The sequence below is a fragment of the Perognathus longimembris genome, unplaced genomic scaffold (genome assembly GCF_023159225.1).
Source record: "Perognathus longimembris pacificus isolate PPM17 unplaced genomic scaffold, ASM2315922v1 HiC_scaffold_173, whole genome shotgun sequence".
Lineage (NCBI taxonomy): Eukaryota > Metazoa > Chordata > Mammalia > Rodentia > Heteromyidae > Perognathus > Perognathus longimembris.
The window spans coordinates 60363-77969 of NW_025956760.1; the positions used below are offsets into that span (position 1 = coordinate 60363).

The 17607-nt window shown below is 41.6% G+C and overlaps 1 pseudogene; it reads right to left on the reverse strand.

Annotated features, from left to right (window-relative positions):
- Positions 1-14746: 14746 nt before the first annotated feature.
- On the reverse strand, positions 14747-16061 carry LOC125344629 (annotated as a pseudogene).
- Positions 16062-17607: the final 1546 nt, after the last annotated feature.

The following is a 17607-nucleotide window of genomic DNA, read 5'->3' on the forward strand; positions in this document are numbered from 1 at the left end:
GCTTCCGCTCCATGACTCTTTGAAGGGCAAAGCACCCACTGATGTTATTACAATAACTCCATCACTTCAAACAGCCTTCCAGAAAATCCAATTGGCCCTAAATAAGGCACAGCTGGCACGCTACAAGCCTGAGTGCCCACTTTTCCTTTGGATCCTCCCCGGGTCTGAACTTTCCTCAGCTGTAATTACGCAATCAGGCGAGCCTCTTCAATGGGTGCACGCATCAGTGGGAGGAGCTCCCAGAGTTTATTCCCAGCTAGACCAGATAGCTGACTTGGTAATTAAGGGCAGGGATACTTCCCTGAGGCATTATCGGAGAGATCCTGATGTGCTAACTATTCCCTACCGGCTGTCAGATTTTGAATGGGTCAGAAGAAATAATGCACGTGTGTCTAGTGCCCTGGAGGGCTTTATGGGCAAGGTAGATTGCCACTATGGCACGTCAAGATGGGTGACCTCATTTTCCAGGCTACAATGGACACCCCCTGTGCTTTTCTCTACCAAGTCTCTTGTCAAGGCTGCCAATGTGTTCAGAGATGGTGGACGAGCCGGCTCTGCCATAGTAGTGCGCTCCGCCTCGCCCCATGCCAGTGGGAAAGAAAACACCCATTACTTTGAAGCTGTCACTGGCTCTGCACAATTTAAAGAGTTGTTCGCAGTCGCCTTGGCACTGACCCATGTTAAACAGCCAATGAACTTGTTCTCTGATAGTCTGTATGTGGTTAATTTGCTACCCAACCTGGTATGTTCATATATCAAATTAGATGTAAACCCAATCACCCCTCTGATGAGCCAAGTCAGGTCTCTGTTAAAAGAGCAGGGTGAGGGCTGGGGATATAGCCTAGTGGCAAGAGTGCCTGCCTCGGATACACGAGGCCCTAGGTTCGATTCCCCAGCACCACATATACAGCGCCAGAAGCGGCGCTGTGGCTCAAGTGGCAGAGTGCTAGCCTTGAGCGGGAAGAAGCCAGGGACAGTGCTCAGGCCCTGAGTCCAAGGCCCAGGACTGGCCAAAAAAAAAAAAAAAAAGAGCAGGGTGAGCCTATATTTTTACAGCACCTCCGTGGACACCAAGGAATGCCTGGGGACCTGGCATAAGGTAATCATATGGCTGACCAGCTGGCCACTAATGGAACCATCATAGCTCTGGCCATTGTACAACCTCAAAACCTCCAAATGGCCAAAGGAGTCCATGAGCGTACTCATTTAAATTGGAGAGGGTTACATCAGAGATTTTCTTCAATTCCTATAAAAGACTTAAAAAAGATTATAAGGACTTGCAAATCATGTACACCCTTCGTGCAAGTCCCTCCTCTGCAATCTCCAGGGGTGAACCCAAGGGGCTTGAAACCCAATTTAATTTGGCAGACTGATGTAACCCACTACACTTTTGGAAGGCTAAAATATATATTTATGTCTATTGACACATGCTCTGGCGCGTGTTGAGCCTCTCTCCATACCGGGGAAAGAGCACGGCATGCTGAAAGCCACTTCTTACAATGTTTTGCTATCCTAGGGCTGCCTTTACAGGTAAAAACAGATAATGGACCTTGTTTCACCAGTAAGCCTTTACAGGCATTTTTCCAAATGTGGAATATTAAACATACCACTGGAATACCTTATAACCCAAAGGGCCAAGCCATAATTGAGAGGCATAATAAGACCCTGAAGGATCAATTATTAAAACAAAAAGGGGGGAAGCTCCCATGACCAGCTGAAGACAGCGATGTTTACATTGAATATTTTAAATTTCTCTAAGGACCAACCTCTGTCGGCTTTCCAGAGACACTGGTCAAGCCAAACACCCTACTTAAAGGTGGAGGTCCGGTGCAAGGATCCCCTTACAGGGGCATGGCGAGGTCCAGATTCACTTATCAGTGCCGGAAGGGGCTTCGCTTGTGTTTTCCCCACTGGGGAACCGAATCCAATCTGGATTCCTGCTAGAGACGTAAAATATTGTCCATCAGAATGACCACCCAAGGGCACCTGCCCTTGAGGGATGTCTCCCCTTGTTTCCTCTCAGGAAAGCAAAGACCGTGGTGAAATTTTCTAAGGAGAGACGGGAAAGCCTGCCTGCACCAGCGATGGACCCAGTGTCGGCCCTGTTTCTTCCCTGGACCCTGCCTGATGCCCTTTGGAGTAACGTTTGCTGTGGCAGCGTGGCCCACAGCCTTGCACAAGGACCAAAGGGAAATTTTGCACGCTGTTGTTCCTCCCTTCGCTCCCCCCTTTTGCTGCTTATCTCAGGGGTCCCCATTGGAGGGAAATAGGAGCTAAAGGACTTGGACACTTTAATGTTTTATGATAAATGTTTACAATAAGCAAGGGATTGGCACCTTGCTGCAATGTTTACTATGAAGTGTTTACTAACCTCAGTTGTTAAGTTACCAGCACCCTGACTGCCACATCGCCAGGACCTGAACCCGCCTCTACCTCACCATTGAGGGAGGGGAGATCCATCTGCGCTACCTTGAGCGACACCAGACTAGACCAGGATTCCTCTATTTCCTATGAACTGAGCCAGATAAGAGACCCTCCATTGCTTTGTGCCTGTGTTGTAATTGCTCATGTGTTACAGTTGCTCATGTTTGCATTTGCCTTGTATTAGGATTGCTTATGCTCATGTCTGCTTGATGCTCCCATTTACATTATGTTTACATTGCCCTGTGTTAGACACATGGGTCTCTTATTGTAAGTGATGGGCCAGAGCTGTCTAGGTGCCAAGTGGCCTTTGGGCCTTTTAGCCATATAGAAACCCTGTGAGGCTCGTCACTTGACCCCTAGGACCTGCTGCTCACTGAGGTCCTCTGGCATGGGAGAAAATCATCAGGGCTTTCTTTCAAGTGCCAATCCCACTCTCCCCGAGGCCTCTCATTGGACCCGCCAGCCCGGCAGGAAGGTCAGCCTGAAGAGCTAGGGCATTAGCCCAAGAAGGGTACAACTCCCCTTGGGGGGGCAACCTAAGACACGGCATGCTCTCAAGTAGGGCACCTCCTGATGTTCAAAGAAAAACAAATAAATAAATAAATATAAAAGAGGCAGATGTTGGGATCTGGCCCTTAGGCTTGATGTCCCTCCCCCAAGCCCTGGGGGAATGCGGAAACAGGCTGTCCTCTCTGGGTTAGCCCTTGCACCCAGCCCCCAACTCTCCAGCCAGCCCGCCCGCCTACCAGCTCCGCCCTAGCTAGGCATGCTCGAGTGACGTTCGTTAGCTCAAGGGGAGATCATGTGACAGCTTTCAGCCTATCGGCATCCTGGCCAATCCCCTCCCCTTGGAATCAACCCCCATTACCCTTGTCTCAATAAAGTTAGTTTGCTCTAAGAAGCTGACCCTGAGACATGCGTACATCTGACTTCGTCTATTGGTAAGGAGGCGGGCACACATTCTCGACCATACCACGTGCGCGGCTGGTCGGTGCTGGTTCCCCCGCTTCACCCCAGCTTCATCTGCGGGCCGGGTAACTAGGGGAGAGGGCATGAAAGGGAGTGTGGAAAGAAGAGTACCCGAGCCCAATAGGTTCTGGTTGTTGAGTTTGCTGGTTAATTGATGGGGCATTGGGTGTTGGGGTTCCCAGCTCACTATTTGGTTTGAGCTAGTTGGGGTGCCTACCTGTTGTGACTGTGCCATTTTCCGCCATTATCTGTTTGTAATTCTGACAACAAACCATATCTTGCAGTACTTTTGGTTGGTTGTTTTCTCTCTCCTCTTTATTCCTTTCAGGAATTTATATCTTTAGAGCTCCCTTACACACCACCAGCCCCACTTTTGGGCATCTAACCAAAAGATTACAAGCAAGACCACACAATAGCCACCAACACAACTATTTTTATCACACCACAATTTGTCATTGCTAAAATAGGGAACCAACCCAGATGCCCCTCAGCTGATGTCAGTGGATCAAAAAAATGTGGTGCATATACACAATGGAATTCTCTGCATCTGTCCGGGCTTTTAGCCTCCGGCGCTCTCCTGATCTTGGGGGGGGGTGGAGAAGCATGCCCGACTGGGCAAGCCAAGAAAGAAAAGCATCGACAGATGGCCCACACCCAGCCCTCCCTCACTGGAGGACAATCAGACATGTCAGGGAGCTAAGTCAGTGTGCAAAGTCCCATTTATTGAGGTAGATCCTTCTATTAAATAAGACACAGGAGCAATCAGGTCACAGATCAGCCAGAAGGGGAGGGGTGTACATGCACCTATCTAAGGACTGTGAGGGGAGGGCTGAGCTGTCCATCAAGGGTGGAGGGCTGAGGGACCAATCCTAAGAGGCAGCCTAATATTACATCACAGCCTACAGAACCACCTCTGGGTTCACCATCAGGCACCATCTTAGCCACACGTGGTCCCAAGGCTGGGAGGTGGGGCCAGCCTTTCCTGGTTCCTGCGTAATATCCACACATGACCCTGGGACTGGGAAACAGGCAGGGCCAGTTAGTTGCCTCTTTCTGATGTAACATGCCCTGGCATGTCCCACATGCATCTATCAGAAATAATGATACTGCTGCATTCATAAGAAAAAGGAAGGACTTAGCAAAAGTCATACTAAGTGAACTGACCCAGACCTAAAGAAACATAAACCCTATGGTTTCCCTCATATGGAATGATTAGTATTAGTATATATAATATATGTATACTATGTATACTATGTATACTATTTATGTATACTATGTATATATATACATATATATATATATATATACGATAGACACAGCAGAAGAGCGCACACTACTATAGTTATGCCCTTATGAATGCATAAGATGTTAAGTGAAATGAACTCCGTGTTATGAAAATAAGTGGTATATCATTGCTGTAGTTAACTTCAACATACCATGTGAAACTGTAATTTTTGTTCTCTTTTAATCACTTCCTGTGGTTATACTCCTGCTATTACTGTCACTGATCTTAGTACCCTGGATAATGTAAAGGCATGTACTGAAACTAAGGAAGGAAAACGGTATACCAAGAATGTAAGACAAAGGATAAAAAGACAGCCTACTGAAAAAGCGATTCTTACAAAACTAATTGGTGTGAATTGATTCAGCCACTCTGGGAAGCGATATAGAGATTCCTCAGAAGACTATACATAGAGCTCCCCTATGACCGAGCAGCCCTACTTTCTGGCATCTATCCAAAAGACCATAAACAAGAACACACTAGAGCCACCAGCACAACAATGTTCATCACAGCACAATTTGTCATAGCTAAAATATGGAACCAACACAGATGCCCCTCAGTAGAGGAATGGATCAGGAAAATGTGGTACATGTACACAATGGAATTTTATGCATCTATCAGAAAGAATGACATTGCCCCATTCGCAAGGAAATAGAAAGACTTGGAAAAAATTATAGCAAGTACTGTGAGCCAGACCCAAAGAAACATGGACTCTATGGTCTCCCTTATAGGGAATAATTAGCACAGGATTAGGCTAGTCAGAGCAGTGGATCACAAGAGCCTAATAGCTATGCCCTTATGAATGCATAAGATAATGCTAAGTGAAATGAACTCCATGTTATGGAAACAACTGCTATATTACTGTTGTAATTACTTTCAACATGCCAAGTGAAACCGTAGCTTCTACTGTTGATGATCCTCTTGTATCCCTTTCCTGTGGCTGTATCTTATGTGAGTACATCGGAAACCATATATACTGGTATTAGGACTAGGTAAATGAAAGGGAATATCAAAATCGAGAGTCAAAGAATAAAAAGACAAATGACTCCACAAGCAATACTTGCAAAACCGTTTGGTGTAAACCAACTGACCAACTCATGGGGGGACAGGGAAAGGGGGAGGGGGAAGGGGGAGTGATGTAGGAGGTAACAAACAGTACAAGAAATGTGCCTAAGGCCAAACGTATGAAACTGGAGCCTCTCTGAGCATCATTTTGACAATAAATAAGAAAAAAGCTAATTGGTGTAAACTAAGTGTACAACTCATGGTAAGGAGTGAACTGAGGAGGAGGGAGACTGGGAAAAAATGAGGGAGGAGGTACCAAGTTGGATAAGTAATGTACTTGCCTTACATACAAAACTGTAAACTCTCTGTACTTCACTTTGACAATAAAAAAATAATTTCTGTCTTTTTCAAACTTTTTTGTCTGAATACCCTGGATTCTCACTTCTTCCTTAGACACTTCCTTGGTTCTGACAGGGCTGATGATATTTCCCTACTATTCCACTGATGATATCCACCTAGAAAAGCTTGTTGCGACCCTTCCAAGTCCAATTATGCTCCCACGATTCATGATGTACCCTAATTACTTTGAAAAACTTGGAATGAGCCTGAAGGTGGTATAAGGACGAATTTTTTTTCTAGATTTGAGGCCTTTGGTGAAGCCCAGTTTTTCATTGTGTTTGCATATAATTGGGGTGGGCAATAGTTGTCTTCCCAAGAGAAGTCTTCCTCCTTTGACTCTTCCATTGCCAACAGGATGATGACAGAAACCTCCATGTGGATTTCATTTTGGCTGCATCCAACCTTCAGGCAGAGAAGTATGAAATTTCCCAGCACACTGGCCTAAGGTTAAGGCAGTTCACATTCCTTCCTGCCAAGCTTCTTCCCATAATTCATGCCTCCTGCAGACCTTGTCCTCTCTGAACACAATTTCTGATGGTTCTGACTTTTCTCACACACTAAGCTGATTTCAGGGGAAATCATCCATGACATTGTAGCTACCAAAGCAGCTATAATTGGCCTTGTGTGTCTGGATTTCTACAGATGGTGGAGGGACACCATCAGCCTGAGTCATATAAAAACAGTTGTATTAACTTGGCCCTGCCCTTCTTCAGGTTAGAAGGTTTCCATATTACCCATACATCTAGAAATCTACTGCTGATTCAGACAGTCAGACAGACAAATATGGGAGAGAGAGAGAGAGATGGAAAGAGATAGCAAGAGAGAGAGTGAAAGAGAGAGAGAGAGAGAGAGACATTCTTTGGATTATCAGTTACACGCCTGAGAAAGGAAATGAGGCATTCTGTAACTCAGTTGTGTAGCCCAGTTCATTCACCATCTCTTGCCTTGTACAATCTTATAAAAAGTAAGTTGTAACTGTTGTGTTTGAAAAAGGAGAAAGGCCATTGTACTCTGAGGACACTAAGTGAAACTGTAATGCAAGTGGTTGATGAGTGAAAGAGATGATAAGGACTCAGAGATGTTTACCTTCCGTGTCACTGTAGGAATTTCTCCCAGTTACTTGCAATAAGATGTGTGAAATGAGAAGCTTTTGGAAAAAGGAGATGGTTGTGATTAATCCAACTTTAAGACGTGAGGTCCATTTATACTAATACCTTGTCCCACATGTTGTTCCTTCAGTATTATGAGCAGAAGTGGACATTATGGGATTTGTGGCTTTGATGTACAAGGCATGCAGAAATGACCCTTAAGCAGTTCCTAGAGTACCTTAAGGTAAGGCTCAATTCTCCTTTACTTATCACCACTGGGATAGATGAGCAAAAGATATCTAGTTAGATAGATAGATAGATAGATAGATAGATAGATAGATAGATAGATAGATATATACATACATACATACATACATACATACATACATACACACATAGTTATAGGTATATACGTGTGTGTGTAAAATCTAGTACACCTTTGATACACTCACTTGAGTTTCTTCATTGCTTCTTCTCTAGATTACTAGTACTTATAGGGGTGTTCTTACTTTATTTGGACTGCTATTGCAAAATAGACATGAGTGGTTATAAAGAAAATTTGTTATTGCATGTTAGGAGACTATTGTCCTTGATAGTTGAATCAAAACATGTTAAAAGTGACCAAAGTATTTTCTGCAAGGGCAAAAATCCCATTTATGAGATTATGAGAATTAGTCTCCTACAGAATACACAAAATAAAAATTTTGTTTCTTTGTTTGTTTTTGTTCCAAGAGAGGGGCTTGAACACCAGGGCTTTGCTCAAGACTTGCAAGCTATACCACTTGAGTAACACATGTGCTTCTTGTTTTGTGCTTGTTTATTGGAGATAGGCACCTTATGGACTTTCCTTCACAGGGTGGCTTTCAAAGGTGATTTTCAGATTACTGCTTTCTAACTAGCTAGAATGAGACCTGTGAGTCATTAGCATCCTGAACTTCATATTTAGGGCTTTGATTTTATTATATACTTATTTGTTTGCTTTTTTCATGTCCTGGCTCTTGAACTTTGGGCCTGAGCACTGTCCTTTGGCATTTTTATTCAATATTGGTACCCTAGCAATTGACCACCTCTATTTCTGGATTCTTGTGGATAATGGAGAAGAGAGCTCCAGGAACTAGGCTGTCTTTGAACTGCAGTCCTCCTGAACAGCTAGAATTATAGCCATGAGTCATTGTGTGCAGGCAAGGGTTAAGATTGTAAGTGATTGTTTTGACAAACATAGGTTCAAAAAGTTGTGATATGTGTGTATATGTGTGTTTTTGTGTGTGCGCTCAGGTTGGAAGTAAGGACTACATTAAATTGGGGCATAGTAGTGTAAATAGTAATGAATCAAAACATGAAGTACTATTGAGATGAATAGAAAGATTGCTGTGAAAATTTTACACTGAAGTAAACACTCATTTACTTACCAATAATCTCCAATTTTGATTTGTCTGTAAGGAAACAGAGAAAGATATACTGGCAACAGGCAGGAAAAATGGAAAAAATCTGTAGGATGAGTATTATCATTAGTTCTCTCATATCCTTTATCTCCGGATCTAAGTTGAAGTCAAAGAATTACATCCCAAGTGTTCTGAGGATTGTTCTAGAGTTGTGATCTTGACCATCAGCTGTTCAAAATAAGGTTGCTTCAAGTGAGTACACTTTGTTGAAACATTGACTTTTTTATTTTTCAAACCATTTTTTAATATTTCTCTGTAGTGGGAAAATGCTGAGTTATTTTAACTAACATGTTAAATGTTAAGTCCGTGAACAAAGGAATAATTCTGATAAAAGTCCAAAGTTAAGTAAAGCTTTATTTTGCGTCAAGCATCAAGACACAACTGACAACCCAGTGCTACTACTGAACAGGAATGCACTGACCCAATCTTACAGGCTCATTTTATAGGGAAAAACCACAAAGCACAGGGCTAGGCCTTTGATCACAATTGGCTCATACTAGGAGAATTTCACCATGGCTCTGTTTGCTGTCACTTAGTTGATTTTTAATTATTTTAGAAATTACCTATTGTGACTCTGCTGCCAAGATCCAGCCCAGGTGTCAGGATGTGGGGACTGCTTTCTCTGCTCCGGCTCAAATGCTTATTTTCTCTCTTATTACCCTCGCATCGTCTTCTCCCCCCACCCTTGGCCTGCAGGTCTGTCGGGGTGAGACGTGGGGGTGTCTCCGTCCTGGCTGCGCGCGACCCGCGTGGCAATGTGACCGCTATCCTACTCTGGGAGTCACGGACATAGACCACGGGTCAGCTTCTGAGAGCGAACTAACTTTATTGAGAGAGGGGCGAGGGTAGATGATCAGGGGAAGGGGGTTGGCCAGGATTCCCATAGGCCACGAGCTGTCAGGTGACCTCCAAGGGGCTGGTCACTTGACCTCCAAGGGGCTACGTCACTCTGAGCGCGCCAAACCAGGGCGGGGCTGGTAGGCGCCAGGCTGGCTGCCAGCTAAGTCGGGGGTCTCTCTACCCGACCGGTTTCTCCAGATTCCAATGTAGAGAGGATGGAAGGGCTGCATTCCCCAGCTGGGGGAGGTGCCTCAGGCCCCTTCCATCTAGGGGTGAAGATGGACCCCAACATCAGGAAATGATTTTTACTCCCTTTTCGGGCAGTTCCACATGCTTGGTTTTCTGGTTTGTGATAAATTCCAGCAAAACTACATTAGCCAGGGTCACTCCAAGTTCATTCTAAGTTGGGGTCAAAATGGAGTCACCTCGGGTTTTAGACTGGCCCCTTCATTAACATTTCTTGAGGTCAAATGAAATTTATGAACAAAACACTGAAATGTTTACTATTAAGGCAATCATTCAAATCTTATAAATTAAATTTTGACTCCATTACTTGCCATGTAATCATTATGGGTTTATATAGGAATCCTTAGTTCTGATAAATTTGTTCTCAAAATTTTTGTGTTCTAATTATCTAAAGGTTCCCTTGAGACTTTTATTCAATTTAAAGGTGACATAAATTTGCACATGGAGTTAGAGAATACAGGTTTTGTTATGAATATTTACATAGTCACATATATTTTTGTACATACTGGATGTGCATTCTTTTTGTCAGCTATAGAACTTTCATTCTAACAATTATAAAAATAAATAGCAATTTTAAAGTCAATAGCTGCAATGACTGAACACGAATCTATCTCTTTAACTTGGCATGAGAAATCTTGATAAATAATTGACAGTACTTTAAGTTTTCTGAGGCAATCCCTAAAATAAGGCATTTAAATATATCCACATTGTAACATATTAGTGTGAGGTAGTTGTGCTACATTTGTTACTGTTAAATCTGTTCCTTATTCTTTTTGTCACTCCTGGGCTTGGGCATTGTAACTGAGCTTCTTTTTCTCAAGGCTAGCGTTCTATCACCTGGACAACAGTGCCACTTTCAGCTTTTTCTGTGATTAATTGGAGATAAGGGTCTCAGAGACTTTCCTGCATGGGCTGGCTTTGATTCTCAGATCTCGTCCTCCTGAGTAGCTTAGCATTATAAGTATTTCCTCGTACTGCTTCAAGAAAAGACAATGCTCAATTTATTCAGTTTATCCCCCATTTTACCCTTGCCATTATTAATATAAAGATATTGAACACCATATACTTTATGTAACAAAAATATAAACATTGAAGAATACTAAAAAAATCTTTGTCCCTTTTTACCACAGATTGGCTTAGTATAAAGACAATGTGTTAAAAATAATTAGGGCATATTAGGTACATTACTAAGGCTAAGAAGACATAAATATGCATAATGTACTTACACTATACATAGTTCTTGTTTTATGGAACTCTGGCACTGAGATGAAAAGGAGACCAGGAAGCAGGCACTTGAGAGTTAGCTGTAAGTATATTTGAGGAGTTGACAAAATGGCAGAGTTAATGAGTTCAAAAGTTCCAATTTAACATATAAAAATGAACTTATAATGTTCAGCATAAATATATTTAACATCTTTATGCATTGTTTCTTCGACGAGTAATCATTACTATAATTACTCTTTTGTGCCAGTTTTGTGGATTGAATTAAGGGCCTGGTCAGTGTTCCTAAGGTATTTGACTCAAGGCTAGCCCTCTACCGTTAAGCCACAACTCTATATCCAGCGTTTGTAGGTTGTAGGTTTGTAGGTTTGTTGCTTCCTGTGAGAAAACACATACACCTCCATGCATAAAAAAAGCCATATCAGAATGATTATTCTAAATCCTCTGGATGACATGTCACTATCTCAGCAAAGCATGTTAGAACTATTTCATTATGATCATTGTTGTTTGCACTTTAATGACCATGGATATAAACTGAATTCCTAATTGCTTAGTAAAATATTGTTCTTTATTTTATGTGTGCTGATATAATAGGCAGTCCCAAGCATGATAATCTAAAGAAAGGCTGACCTTTTGTTCCAGAATATACTTCAAAATAGCTAGTGCTTTGCCTCTGAGGAGCTGGCTCCCCAGCTTCCAAATTGGTGCCTTATTGCTGCCATCTGTGGTTGAAAGCCATGGTGTCCTCACATAGCCGAAGGACCCACAAAGTGATAATTCAATCCACCTCTTTAAAAAAATAGAAACAATAGCTCCATGAACTGAGATACTTCATTGTGATTTAATCATTCCCCACAGCATTTCTTTTTAGTAGCATATTAACAATTGCAAATAAATGTGCAAATTTTGGTGGTATATGAATCTATAGGAGTCAAAGTTTTAGGTGAGACTGTTAACACTTAAAATTTTACAACATAAATCATCCCTTAGGTGAGTACTTTCCTTAAAGGACTTAACCTGTGTTTTTCAAGAACTTCCTTCCTGTTGAAATGCTATCAAATTTTCTCCACCTTGAAGAGCATTTGCTATGGAATTACTACCATTAGCTTCCTTATCAATTTGGTACTTTTTTTTTTCAAATTTTTATTATCAAACTGATGTACAGAGTGGTTACAGTTTCATACAATAGGCATTGGATACATTTCTTGTACTGTTTATTACCTTGTCCCTCATATCCCCCTCCCTCCCATTTTCCCTTCCACCCCCCCGAGGGGTTCAGTTCACTTACACCAAACAGTTTTGCAAATATTGCTTTTGTAGTTGTTTGTCTTAAATTGAGAGACACAGGGTTAAAAAAAAAAAAAAAAGGTACTTTTTAACAGTACTTCCATATTGCAATCAGTAGGTGGAGTGTTTGAGTCAACTTTGAGAAGAGTGCTTGGCATCAAAAAAGTGAATTATAAATATGGAAACCTTTGGGCCTTCTTGGACGATGACAGAGGAGAAGCAGAGCCCTAGATAAGCTCCTCCAACATCTCAGTTTTACCACTCTAACAAAACTTTTACTCCTAGAAAGACATCCCAAGTAAGAAATAACAGTATAGGGATTCTGGCCAGGAAGGAAAAATTGACCTTGCTTACCTGACAACACAAATTTGAGTCCTAGGTGGAATCCTGCGACCACAGTAGTGCTGGCACCAGCACAGTGGCCAGCATTCCACACACCTAAAACAAACAATGGTGACCAGAAAGAAATCCTCCAAATGGCAACAGAGAGACATGGGTCACAGGCTGAGCATGGATGGGCTGATATCACAGAGAAAGTATGTGTACATCAGTAAAGACATTCTCACTCGTGCCCTCAGAGAAGCTTCTGGAAGCTAGCCTTTCCTTCACTGCCAGAGCAAAGTGCCATCTTTGACGCTGGCACAGGCTCGGACCAAACTGGGACTAAAGCAGGGCAGAGAAAAGCAAGGACAAAGGGGGCATCTTTGAAAAGGGCAAGAGGGACTGACCACTGAGAGCCTTCTCTGCCCAGGAGAACCACCCCTTCCCAGGCAGAAGGCTTGACCTTCGCCCAAGGCTCACAGACTCAGGAAAACTCAGCAAGAGGAACCCCATCCTTCTCCACCATACCAACTCAGCAGCTGCCGACTCGCCAGCACACAGAATTTCTAAATTCAAACTGAAATCGGCAAGCAGCTACCGGCAGCATGAAACCATCAGAGGGGAGAGTAAACAGTTCCTGAGATAATAGATAAATGGTCCCATCACAGACTAAGCCCAATTTCCAGCACGAAGTGGAGCTGAATTGCACAGTCAGCTCTGCCCAGGAGAAAGTCACCCAGCCCAGAAGGGAGGAGCCTCCCCCAGGCAAGCCACTGTCAGCCAGATAAACCAGGCCAGAGGTGCCCCACCCCGCTGATGCTGCAGACTTTTCAGAGCCAGGCATTAAAGACAGCAGCCCTACAGCAGGTTGGGGAAGTCATAGCTCCCAAGACTGTTCAGCGTCCCCCATCTACAGAGAACACCCAAGACCTACCTGTAAGCTGTGGGAACCACAGAGCCCCAGGATTTAGCTATCAGGACAGAAAGGTCAGAGCAGATCCACCACCTGCAAACTGAAAACAAGTCAAAACAGCCAAGCAGCAGGAAAATAGACTGTAGACCATCACAAGGAAACCAGAGACTGGAGAGGGCCCACACAAACAAGGAAGACTCCTTTGTTTTTTGTTTAACATTTTAAAAACTTTCATTTTCTATTTTTTATTTTTGAGATGTAGTTTGCTGTTTGTTTCCCATTTTTGTTTGTTATTGTTTTTTTCTGTTTTTTGTGTGTTTTCTTACATCACAACATTGTTTATTATGTAAATTTTTTACAATGCAAACAAAAAATACAGAAATGCAATATATCCATACAGTTAAGTGCAGAGTGGTGACTTTTTTCTCTCTCTTCAAGAGGCCATGATTCTCATTTCTAGTAAAACAGGAGACTGCATATAGGTAGAAACAGGCCTGTCCTTAGCTCCACAATTTGTGTAGGAGTGACCTATAAGTGCATTTCCTCACTGCTACTTACCATAAAGTGTACAAAGGGAGTTAAAGGAAAGTTTTTCTGTTGGTTCCTACCATATGAAAGATGCTATATTCTATTTTTGCAGGGCCAATATATGGAAATCATCTAAATAAAATATTACAAAAATGAAGCAGTAATGAGATTTTGGCTAAAGAGGGGACTAAATGAGAATAACATATATGTAAAGAATCCAAAAGAAACAAAAGGTTGTTATAAAAAGCTCTAAGTGCATTGTAAGCATGTATGTTCTTTCTTCCATGTGTATTTTCAAACAATGGAAGTGTCAAAAATAGTGTTGGACTAAATTACATTATTGTATAGGCTATGCTGAATGGAACCTGTGTATTATAATTATCATAGAGAAGCATAGTCTGCATCATAGTATGGCAATTTATCTTCAATGAAAACCTTCCAGAGTCCTTTATTTTGGAATATCCTGTAAACAATCAAACCATCAGAACATGATTGTACAACAGTAAAATGTTCTCTTGCATTAAACTGAAGACATCTGTTTAATAATAATAATAATAAAGAAAATGTAAAAAGATACTTAGAGCTGTTAATTTCTATGTACAGAACACCCTAGACAATTCAAGGCATCTTACTCTCCATTGAGAAGAACAAACAAAGAGTATTTGTCCTGCTGTTAAATCCATCATTATGGATAAAATTGTTGCAAACTGGTCAAAGGAATCCAACAAACACTGATGTCCAAGCTGGCATATTGGCAACTAATGTGTAACTGGTGGTCAATGGAGAGTTTAAAAGATCTTCCCTTTCTTCTTGTTCTTTTCCAAGGTTCATGAAGAGTTCTGTTGTTCTAAGATGCGTTGCTGAGCTTCCCAGTTGCCTTTCTCCTCCTCAAACTGATGCCATTTTTCCTCTAATTCTTTGTGCTTGACTTCCAAATTCTTTTTCATCTGCTCATGGTGCCGAGCTGGAGCTCAGCTTGAGTCCTTCAGTTTCTGGACCTTCTCCTTGACCTTCATCTCAAACACCTGCTCCATCTCCATCTCCATTTTCTTCATCTTGACTACATGCTCCCTTCTTTCCTCCTCCATTTGTGCCAGCAGCCTTTTGGTAAGCTGTCCTTTACTCTTCTTGTTATCCACTCTGTTGTAAGTCACAGCAGCCAGCTTTCTGCTTCGGTAGTTCTCACAGTGTACGTTATTAGTGACATATTTTAAGTCTTGCATGCCTGTTCTTATCAACATATTCCTTAGAATTATAAAATCACAATGTTCACCATTTTCAACTTCAGCTACACCCCAAGGATATTGCCTTCTTCTGACCCCCTTGCCATTAACTTCAATGACTGTGTTACTACCTAGTACAGCGAGAGGTAAATGATCCTTTATCTTTATAACCAGCTTATTTTCTTCTTCATTGTGTGTTTCTGGAAATTCATAAATTTTAATTTTATGTTCTTGGATTTCTTTCATTATCTGTTTTTTAAACTGCTGCCATTCCTCTGGTGTGAGCATGTCTGCTGTGGCAACTAATGGGATGATATTCACTTTTTCATACAAACGTTTCATAAACTCAATATCCAATGGTTTAAGTCCGTGTCCTGAGGGAGCGATGAAGTATAAGCAGCACTGCACTTTGTTATCAGGCATCTGCTGTCTGTTCACCCAGGATTCTGCATTTAGGTAATCCTCAAATTTACTATCTATGTAGTCTATAACAGGCTTCCAGTCATTACTATTATCCACTGTATTGCCAAAGCCTGGAGTATCAACTGTGGTGATCAGCAACTGAACACCACCTTGTTTGATTAAAACTTTGGATTGTTCCACCTGCACAGTCTTTTTTATTCTATGGGATGGCCCTGTGTACTCTGGAGAAGACAAATCTGTGAGAAATAATGAGTTGATTAATGTTGACTTTCCCAGTCCAGATTCATCTACTACTGTAAGTGTGAATTCAAATCCTCTTTTCACTGACTTTCTGTATACTTGATTTGGGAGATTGGCAAATCCCACATAGCCGTTAAGGTTCTTCTCTACCATTGTGCCCTTATCGATGCTCATCTCCTCAGCAGAAGTGGATCTCTCACTGACCAACATCCCCTCCCCCCGCTGTGACAAGCCCCAGAGCACCTCGGCCACCAATTCTCCAAAGCCACCTAAGCCAATTACCCCATTGGCAGCTTTAAGGATTCTTTCCTGTCTCTGTTGATCCTGTATGGATTGCAATATGTTGATGAGATGTCGTATTCTGTTCTGGTCTATTTAGGTTCTAAAAGCTTTTTGTATGATGATGGCCTATTCTCCTGGAAATTGTGAAGTTCTCCACCAGAATTCTGGTAAACAAATTACCATTTATTTCCATGTCAGGGTTCTACTCAGTACCTATTAGCCTTAAACTAAGCTTCCTGATTGTATCTTGGAGCTCCTGCGGTGTTCTCTATTGCTTTTTTGATTGATTATGAATTATTTTTCATTCCTTCTCTATAAACTCTAGACTATCTTCACTTCCAGAGATTCATTACTCTACATCATCATTTTGGGATCCCAGACTTTCTGTTTTTTTTTTAATCTCCCTTTCTTCTGATTGGACATTCTTTAGGGCTTTCATCTATAAGCTATAGTTTTTGGTCCTGTATGGGTTTTTTTACTTAATTAATTTGGATCTGAGTTCTCTCTCTTCAGTCTTGTAGCTGAGTGTCTTTTGTCCATTATATTCCTTCTCCTTCTGTTGGAATTCATAAAGCCTTCAGTTTGTGGAGGAGGTGAATTCCTCTATAGAACTTTGGTTAGCCCTTGACATTTATTTTTGGCAGCTTGCATGCTTTCCATGTTTTCATTGACCATATTTTCCAGTAGTGCTTATGGAGCATTTTGAGGAATATCCTGTAGGTTTTTCATTGACTCCTCTATTTCCGGTTTGATTTGAGTGGGTGTCGAGATTCTCTGGCTTCTCATTTTTCTTCTACCCATATTGGAAGGATTTAAAGTCCAATAGCACACCAGAACACTATTTTAAGGCTCAAACCAACCAGGGCTGGAAGCCAGTAGTTGTATAAATTTTAAAAATTCACTATCATAGGTAAATTCTATCTCTCTCTTTTTGGATGTACAGACAAATTTAGTGCTGCCACAGAATACAATTAACACAAAAACCAGCCATGAGCCCTGCAAGTGAACTGATCTCCACTGTTCTGTATGTTAGGTTAGATGTCAGCAGATTGTGATTCAGGAGTTGCATTATATACCAATATAACCAGTGAACAAATCTGTACTCTTGTTTAGATCTATCTGGGCTAAACAGGTTATTCAATGAAACACTTTGGCCCAGTCAAATTGAATACCAATACTCTCTAGGCAGCAAATAGTCAGGAAACTCTGGACTATGAACATCCTGGAAGTGGTATAGGATCCTCATTTATAGTCTATGAATAATTTTAGAAGGAGAAGTTAAGAGTAGCAAGATTAAGTGGCTGAAATGAACAGTGATGACAATTGAGATTTAGATTCAAGGAAATAAAAAAGTGGAAACGTATAAAAAAGAAGAAAACTAAAAGAAAGCAGCGAAGAAAATATAAGGGAATGTAGAAAAATATATTTTAAGTAAAAATATAAAGAGAATATATAAAAATGATGCAAAATGAGA